The 24,611-nt window shown below is 36.4% G+C and overlaps 1 long non-coding RNA gene across 2 annotated transcripts in view; it reads left to right on the top strand.

Annotated features, from left to right (window-relative positions):
• The window catches only part of LOC103098631 (uncharacterized), a 311,024-nt gene extending 286,751 nt beyond the window's left edge, over positions 1 to 24,273 (top strand). For both annotated transcript variants that reach the window (XR_008916195.1, XR_008916196.1), the window contains one exon: positions 24,007 to 24,273. This is a non-coding gene — a long non-coding RNA (uncharacterized LOC103098631). The remainder of the gene's footprint in view (positions 1 to 24,006) is intronic.
• Positions 24,274 to 24,611: the final 338 nt, after the last annotated feature.

Genomic DNA, 24,611 nt, shown 5'->3' with positions numbered 1-24,611 from the left:
GTTAGAAGCAACTCCTGTTCTCTAAGCATTTCACACATACACACATGCAGGCACACGTACAATTCTGTTTCCTAGTTATCACTGTGGACATTTATGCAAAGAAGGGGCTTGGAGTCTTCACCCCTAAATCAAATTCAGTCAAGTTTAGGAAGCATGGACAGGTGTAGAAGGCAGGGCTGGTATCTATCTATGCTGGAAACCAGTAATGCAAGCTCAAAATGAATATTCTCCTAGGAAGTATCTGTCCCCTAATAAGAAACAAAGGTAGATAAACAAGCAACAGTATTTCTTTTTTAATCTAAGGTTAAAAAATTGATTTTTACAGATATCTTTTGTTTTCAGATTCCTCTGATTTTCCCTTGCATCCACCTGCCCTTTCCACAGAGACATTCTTTATTATAAAAAAAATAAAAATAGGAAGAAAACAATTTAGAAATAACTGATCAATACATTGAAAAATATGATATACTATGCAATATTATCAATCTGTATATTTCTGCTTCTGTGAAGAAGTTGGGGTAGGTGTCTTCTCATATTTCTTCTTTGGAGTCCAAGTTTGTTCTTTGTAATTTCACATTTAATGGTTTTGTGGTTGTTTTGCTTTCCATTTACATTGTTATAGAAATTGTGTATCGTTTTCTTGGCTCTGCTTACATCACTTTGCCTTTAAGTCTTTTCATGGTTCTCTGTAGTCATCACATTTCTCCTTTCTTTGTTGTAATTTTTCAATCATGTCTGAGTCTTGGTGACCCCATTTGGGGTTTTCTGGCCAAAGATACTGCAGTGGTTTGCCATCTCCTTCTCCATCTCATTTTTCAGTCGAGGAAACTGAGGCAAATAAGATTAAGTGATTTTTCCAGGATCACACAGCTAGTAAGTATCTGAGGTCATACTTGAACTCAGGAAGAGGAATCTTCCTGACTACAGATCATGCACTTTATCCTCTGTTCCACCTAGCTGCCCATACCATTTTAAAAACATATAATATTCTATTATATTTGTGTACCACATTTTATTTAGCTATTTTAAATCAATGGTTATCTCCTTTGGTTCTAGTTCTTTATTTTTTCTCCTACAAAAAGTGTTAATTAATTAATTAATATTTTGGTATAGATGGAATCTTTTTTTCCCATCTTAAACCAAGAAAGAGAAAAAATGACCTATATGTACAACAATATTTATGATAACTATTTTTTTTGCAGTGGCAAAGAACTGCAAACTAAAGAGGTGTTTATCAATTAGAGGAAAGCTGAACACAGCATTTAAAAATGAAATGGAATGCTATTCTTCTGTGAGAATGAAGAAGGGGCCATTTCTGAGAAATCTGGGAAGGATTATATGAACTGAGGCTGAATGAAGTCAGCAGAACCAAGAGAAAAGTTTTTGCAATAACATTTCAAAGTTAAATTTTGAAAAACTTAAAAACTCTGATCAACACAATGACTAACTGATTCCAAAGGATCTATTGATAAAACATGTTGTTTGCTTCCTGACACAGGTGATAGACTCAGGGCAAAGACTGAGACATGGAAATAGCAAATGTGAAAATTTGTTTTGCTTGACTCTACTATTTTCTACTAGGGCTTTGTTTTTCTTTTTCTCAACGTGGGAGAAGGAAGGTAGGAAAGAGATAATTATATTTTTATTATTAAAAATAATAAAAAATTATGGAATGTTTTTGACTGGAAGTGGCCTTCAAGATCATCTAATCTAACTCCTCCTACTTTGCAGTTGAGAAAATTGAGAACCAGAGAAGGGGATTGACTTGCCCAACGTCATGGAGAGAGGATGGATGGTGCTTGAGTAGGGTGTAGAGCAGGCTTCATAAGAATAGTGTAAGAGGCAAATACAAGCAGCTGGCTACTTAGAGAAGAAAACCAGACAGAGTGAAAGGATTTAAGGACATTTCCAAAGTAGTTTTTCTGTCAGACAATGCAAATGTAAATATAAACAGTGCAGTCTAGAGACTCAAGTGCCATAGTGGGAGTGGGTCACAGAATAAAGGAGCAGTCAGCAGTCAGCCAGGTAGGATGGAGTGCATAAGCTTCCTGGAAGAGTGGAATTCTGAATAACAGGGTGATGAACACAGATGGGGAGAGCAGATAAATCAACTCACCACAACTTGTGAATGAAAGATAAAAGTTAGCTTTTATAGTTTGCCAAGGCACTTTATAAATGTTATCTCATTTGATCTACACTAAAAGTGTCAAGTATTCTACCACCAGAAGAATGCGATCCTTTTAGTATAGCTGGAAATATTAAAATGTAATTTAAAATATTTTAAAATTAAAATATAATAGAGCACAGATAATGTTAATATGTGGTTTTCTTTGCCAGTCTGCTGCCCATAGGGATCTTTATGTATGGTTTAGTGGTTCCAATTTCTAATTGAGTTTGACATCACTGATTTACAGAATAACCTGGTACTGTTATTATTCCTTTTTGTAAATGAGGCAGGCATCCATTGTCACATAGCTAATTAACATCTGAGGCTGAATTTGAACTTTGGTCTTCGTCACTCCAAGACCAATGTGTCTCCCTAGTTTCTTGCCTTCATATGTATTAACTACAGTTATCTAAACAAAATAATAGCAACAAAAGCTGATAAGTACTGTATGCTAACATTTGTCAATCATCCTTTTTTCCTTCTCCACTCCATGTTCCATGGGTTGGTCTTATAATCAGGAGAGTTGGGTCAAAGTCCCACCTCTGATGCTAATTATAAGATTATAGTCAAGCAGTTTGATATCTCCAAGTCCTTTCCTTCTTCTATACAGGGAACAATAATTGTAGCCCAATTTCATAGAGTTGTGGAGAGGAAGTTTGGAAACTTAAGACAGGGGCATCTAGGTGGCTCAAAGTGGATTGAGATCCAGGCTTGGAGTTGGGAAGACTTGGCTCAAATCTGACCCCAGATACTTCCTACCTGTTTGACCCTAAGCAAGTCACTTAACCCCAATTGCCTTGCCCTTGCCACTCTTCTGTCTTAGAACATGATACTTATATTGATTCTAAGACAGAAGGTAAAGGTTAAAAACAAAACAACAACAAAAAACCTTTAAGATATAAAATATATGTGAACTCATAAGTCCATAGGGCAATGAAATCTGAATAGAATTTGAACAAATAAAATGCTATTGTTTCTGCTACATACCAACAAAGATGGCTTTATGGTTCTATAATAATATCAATGAATTGAAGCTTTTTCAACCTCTTCTGTATATTATTTCATTTGATTCGCAAAACAACCACATGAAGTGAACTGTAAATAACCTGGAATTTTCCATTTTCTGTGAGATCTTATTCCATATTTTGCTTGCTTATTTTTATATTATGAAGTTAATAATAAAAATATTTTAAAATAAAACAAACATCTGAGTACTCTGCTGCCACACAACACATAGGATAAAGTTCCATGAAACTAAGAAACTTATAATTCCTAGGGGTTAGTAGCAAGCTATTGATCCTTTATTCTAATTAAAAAGGCATGAAATATGAAAGTTACTAAGGAAATGCCTGCTTGCCTTATTTGAGTAATTGTTGCCAATCATACAATGCCACAAAATAAATAGCACAGTGTAAACTCCTTGAGGGCAGTCCAAGTTTTTCCTTTTTTCTTTGTGGCATAGTATACCACACATATGAGGTACAGAAGAGGCATTTAAACCAACAATCATTGCTTGTGATCATCATTATATACCAAAAGCCTGGAAACTGAGGATGTAATGGAAAGCATGTCTCTTGCTCATCAGCAAGAATAGCTTCCATTTCTAGCTAACTTAAGGTTCATAAAAGGCTTTCCTCCCAACAGTTTTATTATTTGCATTTTTTGTAGAGGGGAAAATTGGGGATTTGAGATGCAAAGTGACTTTTCTAAATCAGGGGCAGAAATGATATTTGAATTTGTATCTTCTGATTTCAAGGTCTGTTTTCTTTCTACTGACCCATCCTGCATCTGGATAAAGCCATAGTTTAAGAAGGAACTAACAAATGCCAAAAGACCTGACTTGATTTCAGCTGCATCCATATACCATTGATCAATAGGGAGAGAAGCCTATAAAGACTGGGATAGAAATACTTAACTCAACAAGGCTCCTTGCCATGATGGACTCATTAGTATGCTGGCCCACAGCAAAACTCAAAAAGCAAAATCTCCCAGTCACTCAGCGTACAATGGAAAGAATGATATGCAAAGCCTCTCTGTGGGACCACAGGACAAATGAGGAGCTCTGCAGAAGGTTAGGGTTGATAGATGTATGAGAAGCAGTCTATCATGTGAAAAGATGCTGGGCAAGTCTTGTAGCAAGGAATATAGAGAGACTTTTAATGAATAGTATGGCTTCTGTAGGACCAACATATGGCTAATGAGAAGGTCAAAAATTCAGTAGCATGATCCAGGGTTCTAGTTGTGGTTATAGCTTATATTCATATAGGACTTTAAGATCCGCAAAGCGTTTTACATATGTTAGTTATTTTATTTGATCTGGACAAAAGTCCTTTGAGGAAAATGCTGTTATCTGAATTTTGAGATAAAATGACTTGACAGAATAATAATACTTGCTTGAAGAATTAGCTGAATCAGGGTGAAATTGCATCAGATAAAATTTAAGAATTTTTTTTAATTCTTACCTTTCATCTTAGAATTAATACTGTGAATTGGTTCCAAGGCAGAAGAGTAGTAAGGTTTAGATTGTAGAGGTTAAATGACATGCTGAGGATCACAAAGCTAGGAAGTGTCTGAAGTCAGATTTGAACTGAGGACCTCTTATATATAGGCTTGGCTCTTAATCCATGGAGGCACCTCACTGCCCCTGAAATCTAAGAAACTTGAGGCAACTATGGCAATTAAAAAAAGAGGTGAGGGATGTCAGTTGGGGGAAGAGTTTGATGAATGATGAGAATGTACTTATCTCTAGTGGCTAATAATGATCCTACTTTAGGTTTTTTGAGAATCACAGAATCTCAGAGCTTGAAGATATCTTGGTGGCCATATAGTCCCATCTACCATTGAAAAATGTGGTACACCTACAATATCTCTTAGAAATGTTCATGGATCTTTTGCTTCAAAATGTCCAAATTCTTGAAGGCCTCTCATTCTACTTTTGTATACTTCTGAAGAAGTTTTTTCCCATATGACATGCCAGAAATGTCCCTAGCCTTCTGGGGTCAAGCTGAACAATTCAAATCCTTTTTCTAGATAATAGCTCTTAGAGTGATCCAAGGAACCAACCATATCTTAGCAACATGTCTGGCATGGGTTCTTAAAATATGTTTACTGATTGATTGATTCCATCTTCCTACCACCTTCCTCCTCCAGGCTAAACTTGCATAATTCCTTCAAAACCATCTTAATAATCATGTTGATTCAAAACTCTTTTCCACTCTAGTTACCATCTTCTGAATACTCTAATCCATCAACAATTTATCCTAACATGGGGCACTACAAAACACTAGATGGGGGAGGATCAGCTAGAATCCAGTTGAACTTTTACCTCCTTATACTTTGACTTCCAATGTATCCTAAATTCACATTATTATTATTTAAAAATTATCCTTATTTTTTCCAATAATAAATTTAAACATAAGTTTTTCATAATTACATGATTCATATTGTCTCCTTCCCTTCTCCTTCCCATTCCTGCCTGGAGCTGAAAAGCAATTCCATTGGATTATATATTTTTATCATTCAAAATACTTTTCCATATCATTCATTTTTGTAAGATAATAATCTTATAAAACCAACCCCCAATCATATACCCAATATTATTATTATTTTAACTGCTATATCATATTGCTAAATTATGAGTGTGAAGTGCATTAAACCCTCCAAAATTTTTTCAGATGAACTACTATCTAACCATGCCTCCCTTCTCTTATAATTTTGAATTAATTTTTGTTACAATAGGATTTTATATTTATAATTTTTACATTTTATCTTATTAGATTCAGACCAAGTTCTGGCCTATCAAGATTTTTCTTTCTTGCTTCTGTCATCCATTGCACTAAACTTCCTAGTTTTGTGTTATTGAAAATTTGAAAAGTAATGCCATCTATACCATTATCTAATTAAATGATTAGAAAAAATATTAGACAACATAGGCCCACCAAAGAGTACTATGGTATTCTTTGGGTCCAGTTCTTCAACCATGTCTGAATCTATTTAATTTTATAGGAAAGGGTGTGATCTAAATGAAAGAATTTTGGTTTGGACTCAGATGGCCAATGTTCAGATCCTATCTCTGCCTCTTACTGCCTGTATACTGTTGAGCAAGTCACTGACTTTCACTGAGCCTCAGTTTCTTCTTCTATTAAAGAAGTTGCTTGGATTAGTTTATTACTAAAGTCCTCTTTAGCTTGAAGTATATAAGGCTACTATCATTCAGCCCACACCTATCTCTTTTTGCCACAAGAGTGAGAAAAACTTTCACAAGTGCTTTACTAAAATCTAGGCTAACTACATCTATATATCCCCATTGTTTCTGACCTTCTATTTAGTGACTTTTTTTAAAAAGGGAAATAAGATTAGTTTAATATGAATCATCCCAGACTGAGTCATATTAGCTCTTTGGGATCAACATTTCCTTTACTAAATGTTCACTGAACATGCCATTAATAGTATATTCTAGATATTTCCCCCCTCAAATGAAAGTCATTCACTAGGTTGTGGTTGTTCATTCTATTGTTTCTTTTTGGAAAATGATGACATTGGCCCTCCCTAGTTCTGCAGAGCCTTTCCTTTTTTCTAGGATATTTCAAAGTTCACTGACAGTCTTTCAGCATTCAGAACCTGAGGATATAGTTCCTCTAAGCCAAGTGACATATTCAGCAACAGCTGCTAAGATACTTTCTTACTATCTCCTCGTTTGCCTTTGGTGTGAATTTCCCAATTAACCATATTTATACTGTCTTTTTCCAATATGAAGATAATTTTCATTGGTAGGGAAAATGGAAATAAAATAACAGGTAGGCAATTCTGATTTCTCTTCATTGTCAGTAATGGATGTCCCATCTATTTCAAGCAGCATCTCTACATCCTTTTTTTGATCTTCTACTTTAGTTTTCTTCAAAAGAAGAGGATTCTTTTTTGTTGTTGTTAGTGTGCTAAATTTAATGCTTTGCTTTTTTATTTCTGGTTCCTGCCTTGTCTGTGAGTAGACTATACTAGATGGGGCACAAGCCATATTTTTCCCTCTCCATTGAGCCTGAATTATATGAAGATCCTAGAGTAAAGCGAGAAAATTTTAGATATATCTGTACCTTATAGAATAGGTTCAGAAGTTAGTTTCTTTCTATATGGTCTCATTACCCATTTTCACATTAGATTAGCTCAGATTAGAACTAGAGGCTTTAATCTTTGCCTCTGTCCCTTCAGGGAAGGGGTTATATCAGAAAAATTGTGTCTCATCAAAGAAATGGAGTTTGGGTAAATGGAGAAATGAGACCTCAGCTTTAATTTGACTGAAACTTCTGGTGTGTTTTAGTCTCTGAAACTTCTGGTGAGTTTAGTCTGAAAATTAGGAGCTGTTGTTTGACATTTGGTTGAGTTTTGGGGCAGCACAGCTTCCTGTTTTTCTAAAAAGGTCTTCTCAGAATCTCACAAATAGCCTTCATTCACACTGACATTTGGAGTCAAGTGTGAATGAGTCAGATGAACACGGACCAGAATGATCCTAGAAAAGCAAAAGGACTGAAAATTGAACTACAAAGTACGTTGGCATTCTGGGGGTGTGGTATTTATTGCTTCTTCACCCATCCATCCCAAACACAGCCAGACACTCAGCTGACTTTTGGGACAACTGTTTTCAGTATCTATTATGAGCAACATTTTCTTTAAAAAATTTGTTTTATTCCCCGTTGGAGATGGAAAAGTTGGAGTGGTACAGGATAGATAAATCTGATAGTTCATTCTATTTTGAGAATGATTTTATTTTATATCTTTGCAGAAAGACTGCTGTGGTTGGCAAATCACAATCCAAAGAATATGAGCAGTGGAAGGCTGGTGGTCATTTAGTATAGTTCTTCCATTTTATAAGAGAAAGAAATCGAGACCCCAAGGAACCAAATGACTTGCCAAAAGTAAAATAACTGGAACTTTGGGGTGGGTGGGGAGAAGCACCAGGACTAAAACCTAGATCTTCTGACCCTAAGGCCCCACAGACCCCTTTCTTTCTAAGTCCAAGTTGCAAGTGAAGAACTCACTCTTCTGACCATCTCATATCTCCTTCTCCAACTCAAAATCCAGATCTAAGAGAAGAACAGGAACTGGATAATTTACACTGAATTCTGATACTATATATCCTTCCCTAACCACATATCTCAGATAAGGCTCCTCAGAATCTAGAATCCTGAGGAAGCTGCATTTTCTCTTAGCATTTTCAGTTAAAGTACTTTGTGTTGTTCCTGAGTCTAATGAGGCTTTTGTCTTCCTTAGCCAGTGAGATGGAAGAGTTCTTCAAACTAGTCCTTGATGGAAGTAATCAGTGCTAGTCTGTTGCCAGGTAGTGCATCTCCACAGCCTAGGCACAGCCTTTCCTTTGCTCATGGCCACAGCAAGATGTTGAGTAAATAAGGCCACCTAGCGGTCAGAAGAAACCATTATTAGGTCTTCTATTTCTCAGGGGTGGAGATGGGAAGGGAATGGTGATTTTCCCTGGAGTTTAATTTTCTCTAATTTCATTCCTAGTCTTTTAAGTCCATAGCTACTTAAATCCCCACTTCCCTTCCTTCTGTTTCTCTTTTCATCTTTATCTTTGGGGAATGGAGGTCAGTCTCTTTCCTCTCTCTTCTCTGGCCCCCACTCCTCTAATCCTACTCAACCAGTGGGTCTCCAGGATTCTACCTTTTGGGATCCATACAGATTTCTTTTTCCCCGTTTAGAAACTGTACATTATTGTTATCTGCACATTGTCACTGAAACCAATTTGTGCAAACTAACAGGCTTATCAACACTGCTGAAATGAGATTAAAACTGCTTAAAATGAAACAGATAAAAACCAGATGAATGAAGCTAGCTAATAAGACATTAAAGATAATGACAAGAATGATTAACTAGCATGATATATAGAACATTTACCCCGAGTCAGAGGCCCAAGATCAGTAAACTAATAAAAAGAATCTACCTTTAATTCCCTTTCGTCAGTGAAGTATAATCACATCAGGATTATGATTTGGGGGTTATTATTTATCTGTAGCCCTATATCACACCTTTCATCCAAATTACTCAGAACTTATTAGTAATAAAGAGATTGCTTTGGGCAAAAACCTTTCACATTTCTGCTATTTTTTAAGATTAAAGAGGAATGTTTAATATAAAACTTGTTTTATGTTCTGATTATGGAAAAAATTCACACATTTATGTATAATCTCCAATATTGGCCTATTTGTAGTTAGATTACTTTGCTTCATACAATCAGTTAGTTGGATATTTGCATTATCAAGACAGTCACACCAAGACAATCTGAAAATTAACTTTCAGATAGCAACATATTAAGGTCTGACTATCAATATCCCCTTTCCTGAAATCTGACTTTCCTCTGCTATCCAAAGAAATTCATGGTTGACCTATAATTCAGGTTTACCGCTTCTCAGGGTCATATTTGATACTCTTGTCCTTGTGAGGGAGCAGGTGAAATGGTTCCTCACAGTCCCTTGCACACAGTAGGTACTTAATTCATGTTTGTTGAATTGAATTAGTATTTACACAGCAGTGTGTGAGTTGAGAGCCAAAGGGATTAGAGACAGGAGGACTGCATTTACTACTTGGAAAAGCTGAATTGGAAAGAGAGGGACCACACTATCTAGATGAACTCCTGAGTGAAGCTTGTTAAACCAACTTGAAGTCATAGAATTAGGACTGGAAGAAACCTTCAAAGTCATCTAGTCCAATCACCAGTTAAATAAAACAAAACAAAACAAACAAACAAACAACAACAACTGAAGCCACAAAGAAAGGAAGTGACTTGCCCAAGGTCACAAAATGAGTAAGCAGAACAGTCAGGATTTGAGCCTATCTTGTCTGTCTACTTTGAACTGCACAATGCTGCCTTAATGTTCAAATGTATTAAGTTGTCAGCCCTGTATATATCTACCTTAGTTGTTTGTTTCAGAATCTGATTAGAGACTATAAGTATGCCATATATGATATGAAAGTGAAAAATAAATGAGAGATTCAACAACTTATTTGTTGGACATTCAAGTTTATCATTGTTCAAATTCACTTTTTTCTTTTAAATTTAACAACATTTTTGGATTGATTTGTACTTATGGAAGTAATCAGTAAAAAAAGCCCATTCTGATTTTAAAAAAGAAGTAGGTTTTTATTGACTATTGATTCAGGATCTTCTCAGAACCAATCCAAGGACTCTTACCCTTGACCCCTGACACTTTTTTGTTTATTTTATTTTTAAGTAATTTCTAAGGGTAATAGAGGGGAATTTGCTTTCATTATCTACAGGATGAGGCATAGAAACAAATGTTCACTGCAGGAAGCCCCAGGACATCAAATAACTGTACAACCTTGATTATGGAAACTGTACCAGGAGATATGAATGTGGAAAAAAGAGGAAAAGATAGGAAACTGTAAGGAAAGGGAGTAGAAGTTGAAAAATGGAAGGCAGAACAAATGGAGTCTGAGAGACAAATTCCATGATTTGCTTAGAAATGAGGATTGTAGAACACTTGCGTGGAGACCTACTGCCATAATATCCTCCTGAACCCAAGGAACCTAAAAGGATCTTGATGATTGAAGAGCCCAAGTTAGAAACTTTAGCCGTTCTCCCATCTGACCAAGGAGATGTCTGTAGAACTATATAAGGCAGATGAGCCATGACCTTACGCTTTTAAACCAAAATTGAGTTCTGTAATCATCATATTCCTCTTTCATTGTGCTGGGAGGAAGACGAGGCACAGTGTACATAAATTGGAATAGGAGAAGGTTATAATATAAATAATAATATTGTGAGACTTAAATGGATATGTTACTTCACAAGCCTTAAAGAACCACCATAAATAGAAGTTATTATTACTATTATTATTTTTAACATCCTGTCACTATGCTTCTAGTTTGGTGAAGATTTTGTTCCCTAATCTTTCATTGCCTTTCTATTGAGTTCAAGCAATGTTTTAAAGCAAAACAGGGGTGTTCTGGTAATATACAAATAACAATTGGGTTAGGGGAACTTTATGTTTAAAAACTTTTAAGTTTAATTTACTTTACTAACTCTTTCTCGAATCTAGACATTTCACACACAAAAAATAAGCCTTGATTTGTAGCAAATAATTTTGGAGTTATAAAGGCATACATTGAAAACTTAACAATGACTTTGCAAGCTAGTTAGAACTGGTTTCAGCATATCCATGATTATAATCTTTGGACTCAGAGACTCTCTGGGTCCAAGTACTGATTATTTCTCCCCCTTTTTTACTGCTATATCACCTTATTCTGGTATCTATTTTATCATCCATTTCTTATTTTCCTGCTTACTCTGCCAGGTGTATTTTCTAATGTTTATTGACAAGAGAAAAGAGTACTATGGAAAAATATCCAGGATAATTTTATAGACAATTTAAATAATAACCATACATATACATATCACTTTTAATTTTATAAAGTCAGATTTTCAAAGAATGTTTGTAAAAACTACAACTAGTTGTTTGTTAATATAAATAATTATGGGGCAGTTAGGTGGTACAGTGGTTAGAGTGTGAAGCATGGAATATGGAAGACTCATCATTCTGGGTTCATATATGGCCTCCAGACACTTACAAGCTGTGTGATTCTGGGCAAGTCACCTAAATTTTGTTTGCCTCAGTTTTGTCATCTGTAAAATGAACTGGAAAAGGGAATGGCAAACCATTCCGTGTATTGTTACAGTTAAAAGAGTGGTTGCCTTAAACTGTGATGTGAAAATATGGTTTCAAGACTTTGAATTGTCAAATCTGTAAAGATAATTTTTAGTGTCTTGATTTTATATTAAAAAATAAAGTGGTCGCCATGGGAAAAATTCCCAAATATGAAATATACCCAAGTCAGCTGGGTTTTATGGAGATTTTAATTAATACAAATAAAGGAATTAAGGAAAAGGAGAGAAAACAAGAGAAATACAGTATGAAGGCCATTTTGGCCTAGGCCTGAGCCTTAAGAGAGAGATCAGTCAGTCTTTAATCACTCACCACAAGATCCTTCCAAGCAAAACTCTAGTGTTCAGAGAGACCCTCCAGTATAGTTCAGGAAACTCCACTTCAGCTTCCAAGGCTGAATTCCCTTTCAGCCACCAAGACAGAGACCAGCCTTCTATTCAACTCCATAGCTGAATTAAGTTCAGAGGCCTTCTTACCTCCTTTTAAAGAGAATTTTCTCCTATGTCACCTCCCCTAAGTTTTCACATCTACCAATCACAGTAGACGTTTTTACAGGACTGACCATTCTTAATTCACATCTTCTTTAGTTCTCAACTTCTCTGGGTAGACTAAAACTTCACACCTCTTTTGTTAAGCTTGTCCCTTGCAAGGTTGCAAGTTGCCTGACCTTTTAGTGATTAATTTGACCTTCATAGGTACTTAGCATCCTTTGTATTAGATCTAAAAATAGACTTAGCTTAAGGGTTTTAGCTTTACTTTAAGTATGGGCTGGGTACCTTTCCATTGTTCAGTAAGGAGTTCACAACTTCATCTTTCCCTAAAGTATGCTTAAGTATGGGTGGAGTAATGTAAAGTTCTCACATACATTCCTGACTAAGTACTTCCATTGTTTAAAATGGGGAATAGCCTTAACCAAATGTTCTAAGGTAGAGTCTCAGAATTTTTTAAGATTCAGAAGTCTGAGAAATTTTAAGATTCACAGTATCTTTGCAAAGAAAATCCCAAATGGGGTCATGAAGAATTAGACAGCACTAAAAAAAGATTGACCAATAACAATAAATACCTGTACTCATTTTTCATTTGTAACCCTGGCCAAGCATTGCCTATTCTGGCTTTATGTGTATGAGATTTAACCTCACTACATTCTGTTTCCTCTCAACCCCACATCACATCTCTGGTTCATTGAGTTGCCATCAAGAGTTTTCTCTAGGAAACCTCAAAACACAAATTCAGAGAAAGGAGTTTTTAGTAAACATCCACACACTCAAGAAATGCATACAGATATAGAGCATCTTTTATTTCATTTCACAGGAAATGAGAACAATACAAAGAAATCACTGTAGCCCATAAATAATTTTCCTCCCTTTCTTTTGAGTTCTGCTTCCTGTCCTAGGAATCTATTCAGTCTTCTAGAGAAGAGATATGAAACATGTGGCACTGGGTGCCTGCAGTGGAAACCAAATTAAAATGTAATTGAGAAATAATTAACAAAATAAACAAAAATATAATAAAGCACAGATAATATTAATGTGTGGTTTTCTAAGTTAATATGTAATGAGTTTAGTGTCTTCCCTTCTCTTCTTCCTTTCTATTTGAATTTAACACCACTGCTCTAGAATCATAATGACAGTCTATGGTTTGGAATCCTTTTGGAAGGGAAACACGTGAAATTAGATATGTGACATTGTGACTTTTTGGTGAGTCTTACTTAGGTGTCAAAGACCACACAAGACTCTATGTTCACTGTTCTTACCCTAAATAGGATTTAGGCTCCCTACAGATTGGAAACAAATTTGAGATTACTAGATAGACAACTCCTTCACATTCTCATCCCACCTATATCCTAGAGACTCTTCTTATGGTTCTAGCCTAAATAAAACTTATTCTCCCAGCAGAGAATGGAAACAAACTTGAGGTTGCTAGAGAGACAGCTCTCCTTCACATTGATTCAATATTGTCCAAATAAATCATCATTAACAAAAGAGAGAAAGGGCCAGCTTTTGGATTCTTTGCATAATGGCTCAGTTTCATGCTAGATTCTTAGTGCAGAAATTTTTCACACTCCTCTGCTCCTGATGACTGGTGTTTAGGACCTTTCCTCTTTCTATTGCTATCATTTTTGGGGATGAAAGGGCCTTACTGCTTTCCCCCCCTTTAAATCTAAGTCTAGGAACTTATATGATTTATATGATTAATATAAAAAGGGGGAATAATTTTGTTAAAAAGATGATTACAGTTGTACCCATATATTTTTGTGGAAAGAATAATTTAATTTAATATATTAATGTTCAAAGTTCTCCAAAGACAATCCTTGTCTTCTTATGTCCTTTCTCCCTCCATCTCTATGAACCATGAGATCCTGTGCTTGCTTCCAGGTCTGTTGCTAAACTGATATGCAAGTCCTATCAGGGAAATGCATTATAAACAGTACTATGAGTATGTAAGTGGACAGCCAGGTGGCACAGTGGATAGAGCATGGGGCTGGGTTCAGGAAGATTCATCATCAAGAGTTCAAATCCAGCCTCAGATACTTACAAGTTATGTGATCCTGGGCAAGTCACTTAACCATGTTTGCCTCTGTTGCTTCTGTAAAATGAGTTTTCCAAGAAAACTCCAAATGGGGTCATGAAGAGTTGGACATGACTGAAATGACTCAACAACACAACATGTATCTAAATATCATATAATACTAAATTCTTAGTACTAAGCTTAGCATTGATTAAACTCCACTAAACTCCCCTCAATATGCTTTTCCTGCTCTCCACAATTTAATCAGAGCCCAGGAAAACAAGACCAATAAAGATTTCATTAGGGCCAACAAAGTTCTTTGCATAAGGAACCAGAGCACTCATATGTCTCACAGCCCCAGCTCTGTAGGAAGGGCCACTCTCCCAATCTCATCCCCAGTGGCACACATCTGCAACTTTGTGAAAGTCCTCATATTTTTTCATTTTGTCAGGTCTCCCTTTCTGACTAATCATCAATTAATCAATCAGCAAGCATTTGTTAAGCTCCTATTATTTACTGTGTGAAGAGGAACCACGGAAAAGTAGACAGAGAAGGAGACTGCTAGCCTTAGAATCAGGAATATGGACCTTCCAGTTCTGCTTCTGATACGCATCATCTGTGTGACTCTGGACAAGTCAACTAGCTTCTAGGTGTGTCAAGACTTAAGTTGTAGAGTCATCACTTGTTTATACTTGTAGAAGAAGTTCCTTACCAGGAGTTCCCTACACAGAGAAAATGTTGGTTCTTCTCTACTCCAAAGTAGTGACCACAGTGGTAGACATTGTGCTAGGCACAAAGAATGCAGAGACAGAAATTAAATATTCTTTATCTTCAAAGGATTGACATATTGACACTGGAGCCAAACAAAAATGGAGGCTGCTCATCCAATCATAAATATTCTTTTTTTTATTAATTAATTTTTTTTATTTGAGCATTTCCAAACATTATTCACTGGAGACTAAGATCATTTTCTTTTCCTCCCCCCCTCTCCCCCCACCTCTTCCATAGCTGACATGCGATTCCAATGGGTATCACATGTGTTCTTGATTCGAACCCATTTCCATGTTGTTGGTATTTGCATTAGAGTGTTCATTTAGAGTCTCTCCTCAGACATGTCCCCTCAACCCCTATAGTCAAGCAGTTGCTTTTCCTCGGTGTTTTTACTTCCACAGTTTGTCCTCTGCTTGTGGATAGTGTTTTTCTCCTAGATCCCTGCAGATTGTTCAGGGTCACTGCATTGCCACTAATGGAGAAGTACATTACGTTCGATTGTACCACAGTGTATCAGTCTCTGTGTACAATGTTTTCCTGGTTCTGCTCCTCTCACACTGCATCACTTCCTGGAGGTTGTTCCAGTTCACATGGAATTCCTCCACTTTATTATTCCTTTGAGCACAATAGTATTCCATCACCAACATATACCACAATTTATTCAGCCATTCCCCAATTGAAGGGCATCCCCTCATTTTCCAATTTTTTGCCACCACAAAGAGTGCAGTTATGAATATTCTTGTACAAGTCTTTTTCCTTATTATCTCTTTGGGGTACAAACCCATTCTTGACAGCTACATATTAACTTGGCTTTAAAATATAATGCTTATATTTTATTGTATTTTTATTTGTTTTGTTAAATATTTCCCAATTACATTTTAATGCAGTTGAGGCCATACTTGGGAGCATTGTAGTTTATATGTAGCTCACAGGCTGTGTATTTGACATCAGTGTTCTATGAGATATTGAACTTCTTTGAATCTCAGTTTCCTCATCTGTAAAATGCAGATAACAATATTGTACTACCTACCTTACAGGCTTGTTGTGAAGGTCAAGTGAAATAATATACATAAAGTGCCTATAACCATAAAATGCCATATAAATGTCAGCTATTAATATTATATTAGATATTGTGTTTGCTGCTGATGTTCTTAAATTAAGAAATTTTCTTGACTTCGTTTTAAAATCTATTTTTAGGGAAAAAGTTAGCCTTTTTTTTCCTTGTAGCTTATTGTTCAATGATCGACCTACTCATTTTAATACTGAGAAGATGTCAGTAAAACCTGTTCTGAAAATATGAACAAGTGAGTTTCTACCCTATTCATTTTCCAGACAATTTCTAAATAGTAGTAATTGTGGTATGGTTGGCATAGAAAACCAAAAATCTACATCAGAGGCTTTTCATATCATAATGACAGTAATATATATTATATCTCATTCTGTAGGTAGGAGACCTGACCAAGTCCACAGTATAATTGAGTCTATGGTACATTATTTAAACAAGAATTTACTGTAAATTATGGGATTTCTTTGATAGATGTGTGTTCTTAGCCACCTAGGTATTTTCTCCATCACTGTAGATTGGAGAAATCCAATCATGATTTCTCATCTTGGATGATGCTTGTCTATGTTCTCTCAAAGATAAACGATAGAGAATCGATTTAATGGTCTACAAACCATCTTCTAGGTCTTCCCAAATTTTGTGGGTACAAGGGCTTCCTTGACACAGTTATCCCTCACCCTTGTCACTCGACTAACTCTCCTCCTTTTTAATAATAAGGGGCAGGGATGGGGGAATGTAGGACTGGCCAATGAAGGTACCATTCTCAGAACATTCACAGATATTCTCTGACTGGTTCCAATGCACCATATGGAGCTTTGGAAGTCTGTTTCCATCATATGCGATTGAGGGGTTAGTACTATGGGCTATGAAACCCAATGAATTGATGCCTCTAGAAGTGCTGAACTAGCACTAAGTTTGAATATTAGAGGGTAACCTGACAGACTCTCAGACTCTTTTCTTTCTTGGAAGCAGTGAGCTTAATAGGTGGCAGAATAATAGCAAGCTATACCTCCCAACATGGATGTCAAGTTTCTATGAGTTCATGCTGCTTTAGTTTCTTTCTAGTTATTTTTCCTGATCTTTGAAGAATGAGTATTTTGGGATGACATTTATAGATATTTTCCTTGTGTATTGAAAAGATATATCAGATTTCAGAAACATCTGGAAAGACCTACATGAACTGATGCACTTTTGAGGCATATAGAACCAGAAAAAAAATTGTATCCAGTGGCAGTAAGTTTTTTTTTTTGATGGACAACTGTGAATAATCTATTATTCTCAGCAAAACAGCGATCCAAGGCAATCCCAGAGACTTGTGATGAAATATGCCATCTACTTCCAGAGAGAATTGATATTTTCTGAATGGACCAAAACATAATATATTTTACTTTCTTCTTCATTTCGTTTATTGCTCCCTTGCTTCTTAAATAGAAAAAGTGAGAAGTTAAGAAAAACTCTTAGCACTAATCAGCTTACTCCCACACCCTGTATCTATGTGTACTCCTTCTAATTGTTCTAATATGGACAAAATATTATTTAATTTCATTTGAGATATCTTACATTAAATGACTAATATGGGAAAATGTTTTATACGATTGCACATGTGAAAATTATATTAGAGTGCTTACCTCTCAGGGAAGAAGGAGTTGGAGGGAATAAAGAAGAGTGAGAATGAGCAAGACAATTTGCAACTCAATTTTAAAAAATGAATGTTTAAAATTGTTTTTATATTTAATTGGAGAGAAGTAAAATGTTTTTTTAAAAGAGGTATAAGATTTCCAAGCATTCTTGATGAAAAGTTCAGACCAAAAAAGAAAATGTGATGTCCACACACAAGATCTGAGAGAAGCCTAGAAAAGTAAATAAGAAAGAGAAAATTTAAGGGATTCAATAAGGTCAAACTGTATATATTCCAATGTGGAAAGATGATATTAATAATTCTTAATATTTTTATTCATATTAGAGCAATTAGAAGGAGTACACATAGATACAGGGTGTGGGAGTAAGCTGATTAGTGTTTAGAGTTTTTCTTAATTTCTCCCTTTTTCTATTTAAGAGGCAAGGGAGAAATACGTTTTCTGAGAAAGAGACACCCTTCTGTGAAAACTGTCAGTTGGTAAAAGTTAGAAGGGTGTGGTTGAGAGTTAGTCAGTTACAGCTGGCAGTTGAAGAGGGGCTTTTGGTCTCTGGGTCTCCTGGGGAGAGGAGTGTGTAGCTTACTCTCCCTGGGACTGTGAGGAGACCGAGAAATGGATTTAAGGCCTAAAAAGCCTTTTTGATTATTGATTATCTTGGATAGATAGATAGATAGATAGATAGATAGATAGATAGATAGATAGATAGATAGATAGAAATTAGGTATGGACCTAACACCCCATACCCCATACCAAGATAAGATCAAAATGGATATATGGCTTAAATATAAAGAATGATATCATAAGTAAATTAGGGGAACATAATAGGATAGTTTACCTGACAGATCTATGGGGAAGGTAAGAATTTATGAACAAACAGGAGATAGAGAACTTTTTAAAATGTAAAATGAATTATTTTGATGATATTAAATTTAAAAGCTTTTATACAAACAAAAACAATATAACTGAGATTAGAAAGGAAGCAACAAACTGGGAAAAATTATAACAAACTTCTCTGATAAAAGTCTAAATTCCCAAATATATGGAGAACTAAGTCAAATTTATAAGGATACAAACCATTCCTCAATTGAAAAATGAGCAAAGGATATGAACAAGCAATTTTCAGATGAAGAAATCAAAGCCATCAATAATCATATGAAAAAATGTTCTCAATCATTCTTGATTAGAGAAATGTAAATAAAAACAATGCTGAGGTACCACCTCACACCTATTAGATGACCTACCAATATGACAGTTAAGGAAAGTGGTAAATGTTGGAAGGGGTATAGCAAAATTGGGATAGTAATCCATCATTTGTGGAGTTGTAAACTGATCCATCTATTCTGGCGGGTAATTTGGAATTATGCCTAAATGGCTATTAAACTGTGCATATCTTTTGATCTTGCAATATCATTACTAGGTCTGTATCCCCAAGAGATACTAAAAATAGGAAAGGGCTTACTTGCATAAAAATATTTGTTAGCAGCACTTTCTGTGGTGGCAAAGAACTGGAAATTGAAGGGATGTTCATCAGTTGGGAATGGCTGAACAAAGGCAGTGGGTGTTAGAATATTATTGTGGCATAAGGAATGATAAGCAAGATGATTTCAGAAAAAGTTGGAAAGAGCCGCATGAACTGATGCAGAAAGAAAGAAATAAAGCTAGGAGAATACTGTACACAATAACAGCAATATTGCATGATGGTCAACCATGAAAACTTGGCTACTCTCAGCAATGCAATGATGTGGGACAATCCAGAAAGACTTATGATGGGGAATGCTATCCACCTCCAGAGAAAGAACAGTTGGAGTCAGATGGATGTGGATCAAAGTGATCTTTCATATCAGTGAATTTATGATTTTATTTTGAGTTTTGGGTTTTGTATAAGTGCATTCTTATAACAGTGACAAATATGGAAGTGTGTTTTTATGGCCCAGATTAAATTGCTTACCATTTCCCAAGTTGGGGGAGGAAGGGGAGAGAAGGGAGAGAAGATCTTGTAATTTTGGAAAACACATGTTGAAAATTATTATTTCATGTAACTGGGTAAATAAAATATCTTTGAATTTTTTTTAAAAGAGCTATATTAGAGCCATCAAAATTCCCATTGGCAACCAGATTTGCTAGCAATGTCCAGTGAAGGTAATAGTAACAGCCACCATAGTGGTAGTGGCCAATGACAGAGGAATTATCAGTAGGTATGCATAAAGACACAAGAGGATAGATTGTAAGCTCCCTGAGTGCATGGACTGTCTTTTTTGTATCTTTAACCCTTAGTGTGTTTCCTAGCATATTGTGGTTGTGTACTCATTCAGTTATGTCCAAATCTTCATGGCCTTGTGGACCATCCTATTCATGTAGTTTTCTCAGCAAAGACTACAGTGGTATGCCATTTCCTTCAGGGGATTAAAGCAAACAGAAGTTAAGTGACTTGCCCAGGGTCACATAGATAGGATCTGAGTCTATATGTGAACTCAGGTTTTCCTGATTCCAGGCCCAGGACTCTCCAATGAGCCAGAGGTTAAGTGACATGCCTAATGTCACAAAGCAAGTATCTAAGTCTGAATTTGAACCCAGGCCCTCTTTACTCTAGGCCCATAGCTCTAGTCACTGAATTATCTAATTGCCTAGCATACTGTAGACTTAATAAATGAATATTGATTAATTGAATAAAATCAAGCTGAGGACGTTAGAAAGAATCAGATGATCAACACCTAGAAGAAAGCTATGCCTACGGTAAACTTCAGGAAGATCTCAAGAAGGGAAAAAAGGAATTCTCAGGGCCATAAATTAAGAGGAACCCCTCAGTCCTACTTGCTCTTTACATGTGTACGTGACTAACTTAGTACTTTGAATCTGAGCCTACTCTTCCCAATGATGTTTTGTATGCAAGGGAAAAATATGACCACAATTGGTAGAAGTTTCTACCAATTTTTCTTCCTATATCTTTCTCAACAAATCCTATTTGAAAAGGCTGATGGAGTTCAACCAATTAATTAATCAATAATAGAAGTATACTGATAAGAACTCTGGAGCTACTCTACTAGAAATTCTAATGTCTCAGAGCAATCCCTAGTGCCCTGAGAAGAGGTGTAGGCATCATCCACAGAGGACCAAACTTGTCAGTGCAAATGTGAGTTGGGAAAGTGACCCCAGAGTGGGTCTCACACATATTTCTTTTTTTTTTAAATTAAACATTTGGCTTCTGTATTAGAATTGATTCCAAGGCAGAAGAGTGGTAAAAGCTAGGCTAGCTAAGTGACTTGTCCAGGGTCTCCCAGCTAGGAAATGTCTGAGGTCAGATTTTCACCTAGGACCTCCAGGCCTTCCTCTCTATCCACTGAACCAATGAGCTGCCCCATATATATTTATTATTAATTATGGAAGGTTAACAAATAATCATCCCTATGGATGAAATTCAGTTCAACTGAACAACATAGTTGTGATTATATATGTAAACCTTAAAATTTCTTAGACTTATAAATGTTGGAAATTTCACCATTGGGAAATTTCATACTTGAAAAATTTCCTATTGATAGTGGGAACTCTATTGGAATGTGAACCCCATTGGCATGGGAGATTCCTCCTCCTCCCTTCTTAAGATTACTTTAGGACAGAAACCTTTTGCTGAACAATGGAAAAGGCTTTGACCTATGCTTAAGCATAGAACAGGAATTTCTTTGAGTCATGATTGATTTTAGAATTGATACAATGGAGATACTTGGAATCAATCTCCACCCTATTCAGTCCTAACAGGATTGAGTAAGGGCTGCAGCCTAGATCAAAATTTAATTATTCCAATCTCTACCCTACTCAGGTTAACAGGATTTAGAAAGGGCTGTAGCAAAGGATCAAAGATTTAATTATTTGAAAATATGACCTTCAACAGACATGTGCAAAGCCACAGACCTCTGGGTGGTCCTGGGTTAAGCTAGAGCCACCATTGGCACAGGGAAGACATGGACAGTGATTGGTAGATGTGAGAACTGAGGGGAGGGAACTTGGAGGGTGTCCTTAAAGATAAAGGGGTCTGAGGACTGAGGGTGGTTGGTTGGAGAGGTTTTTGGTCTGAGAGGTGGTGCTTTGAGAGTTGGCTCTGAAGGAAGCTGGAGGTGGAGGCCCCTGAGACTGTTTCTCCATTTTGGTCATGTGAGTGATAGGGACTGATCTCCTTTCTTTGCCTCAGCTATCTAAGGGCTTGGGCCTTTTGGCCCAGCCTAATCAGAAGGGGTATTTAAGCCCTATTCCCTTCTCTCCCCTTTCTCTCTCCCTCTCTCTCTATCTCTAATTCCTTTCTTCCTCCTGTTTGTAATTAAACTCTATAAAAGGTTGACGGCTGACTTGAGTTTTCATTTAGGAATTACATAGCTGAATTCCTTGGGGACCTTAAATTAATATATATCAGTCTTTTAAGGTGATTTCCTTGTCACATATACAATCCAAAACAATTGAATAAAAAGTAAAACAAAATGGTCTACTAATCAGTTTTTTTTCCTTTGTGTACAAATGTTTCAATTCTTCAACAAATCGATAGGAATCTATTAAGTGCCTACTTTGTGCCAGACACTGGACTGGGTGAGGATGTCTTTATAGTGGTTCTACGGCTAGTTCAATAGATCACTGAGAGCCTGAAGATTCTGATAAACAATATGAAAAAAATTTGTCTGTATATCCATAAGTAAGCAATCCACAAAGTGGTTAAAAAGAGGTCAGAGGAAGATATAAAAGAAGGTTAAAGCCACTGATACAGAGGTTAAAACCAATGAGTAAGTCTTGGATTTGACTTTTATATCCTGTACTGAAAAGGCTCCTGGTTAGGACCCAGATGAATCCAGTGAGGGACAATGTTAACTCAAACTGTCCTAAGTCTGCTTCATAGGATCTTCCTACAATCTGTCACACATTGAATTATCCAGTTGGTCACAACAAGACAATCTGGAAATTGTCTTTCATTTGATATATTGGGGACAACACATCAATGCCTGGGTGGTTTTGTGGGAGTGTGGGGGTTTAAGTGAAGCTTCCCAAGTACCGCCTGTAATCTGGCACACAAAAACAGAGGATACAAAGGGAAATCATGAAACAGTCCATCCATCAAGGAACCTAAATTCTATAATTACCATTGAATTTAGCATATGTTATTTTGTTCATGTTATTTCTGTATATGTCTCACTTCCTTCTAAAGCTTTGGCTCCATAAGGGTCCAGACACTGTCTAGTCTCACCACATGTAGACACATAGATGTGGAAAGGCACATACAAAATAGATAAAGGGTCATGATTGTGATGGAGGTGGTAGCAGATTGAGTGAGGAAAGGTCAACAGGAATAGCCTTCTACACAAGGTGGTATTGAGTTGAGTCCCTGGAATCCAAGAGGTGGAAGTTTGGAGGAAGAGTATTCTGACCATGGTCATAACCCCAAGAAAGACATAGAAATGGGAGAGGGAACGTCGAGTGTGAGGGGCAGCAAGAGGGTCAATATATCTGGATCAAAGAGCTCATGGAGGGAAAGGAAGGACAAAAATTCTGGAAAGATGGGGAAGGCCTAAATTATGATCATTTATCTGTCTCTGTGTGTTTAAATTGACTGAATCAACCAGATGTTTTGACATCATGAAAAACAGAGCCTTAAAACCCCCACCATCGAATGTCTCCTTTGATGCCACTTCCTCTGGGTTCCCTTTAGAGCAAATTTACCTTTTGGCAAGAACTTGTGAGATACACATAGAGGGCTTCCCCATCTTATGGTTCTAATTTACACAGCAGGGGTGGGGGTGATGGCGCTGGAAAAGCTGTTAATGTGACAGCTGTCACCAGAATGCTGATCCCTGCTTATTCATAAACTCAGGTTCAATCATTACTTTGGGATTCATTTGAGTTTATCCTTATGGGGACCTACAGTTCTGAGGTTTCACTCCATATTCCCTAGCATACTAAGAGTGAGTTTAGAAGTGAGCACTCAAATTATCCATTGTGTCCAATGAGTGCAGCCAGATGAGCATCACTTGGTCTTTTTTGTTTTATCATTTGCCATCATGGACAATTTTAATTATTAAGTAGCTGGAATTGAGAGAGGTTTTGTTAGTTCATTTTAAACTAAACAACTTCCCCGAATTGCATTTGTATGTATTGTCTATTGTATAAAACAAATTGTATTTGTTCATTTTCTAGAACCATCTCACCTTGAGCCCAGACTCCAGTTTTAGGTATTGGGAAAAGAAGAAGAGAAAAAAGTCATTATCCATGGATAACCTGATATGGAAGATGGAAGAACTTTGCTGGGTGCCAATTATTACAAGAATATCATTAAAAAAACAGCTTGTCAAGTAATTGGATATTAACAGAGTCAAGATAATATTCGTAAGAATCAAACATGCGTAAAATGAATCGTGTGAGCATGGGAGAAATAATAATAAAAACAATTCAAATATGCCAATAGATCTGTAGTCACCTTGACATGATTATTCTTTTCTATGTCTAAAATTACATCAGAACAAGAGATAACCATATGGCTATACTCATTGGACACAACGGGTAATTTACGTGCTCATTTCTGAATTTACTTTGAGGATGCTGGAGAATATGGAGTGAGATTTCAGAATGGCTAGACCCCATAAGGAAAAATTGAGGCAGGTTGCAACCCATTCATGCCTATCCATTCTGTATAATTCCTATCTATATCTCGCCCTAAATTCACCATAGGGGGTTCACCTAATATGTTGGAGGCCTTTACACCAACTATATGCCAATGGACTCCTAGGCTATTCAATGGCTAT

The sequence above is a fragment of the Monodelphis domestica genome, chromosome 2 (assembly GCF_027887165.1).
Source record: "Monodelphis domestica isolate mMonDom1 chromosome 2, mMonDom1.pri, whole genome shotgun sequence".
Classification (NCBI taxonomy): Eukaryota; Metazoa; Chordata; class Mammalia; order Didelphimorphia; family Didelphidae; genus Monodelphis; species Monodelphis domestica.
The sequence above is the reverse complement of the archived record's forward strand: the minus strand, read 5'-3'. Positions and strand labels throughout refer to the sequence as shown.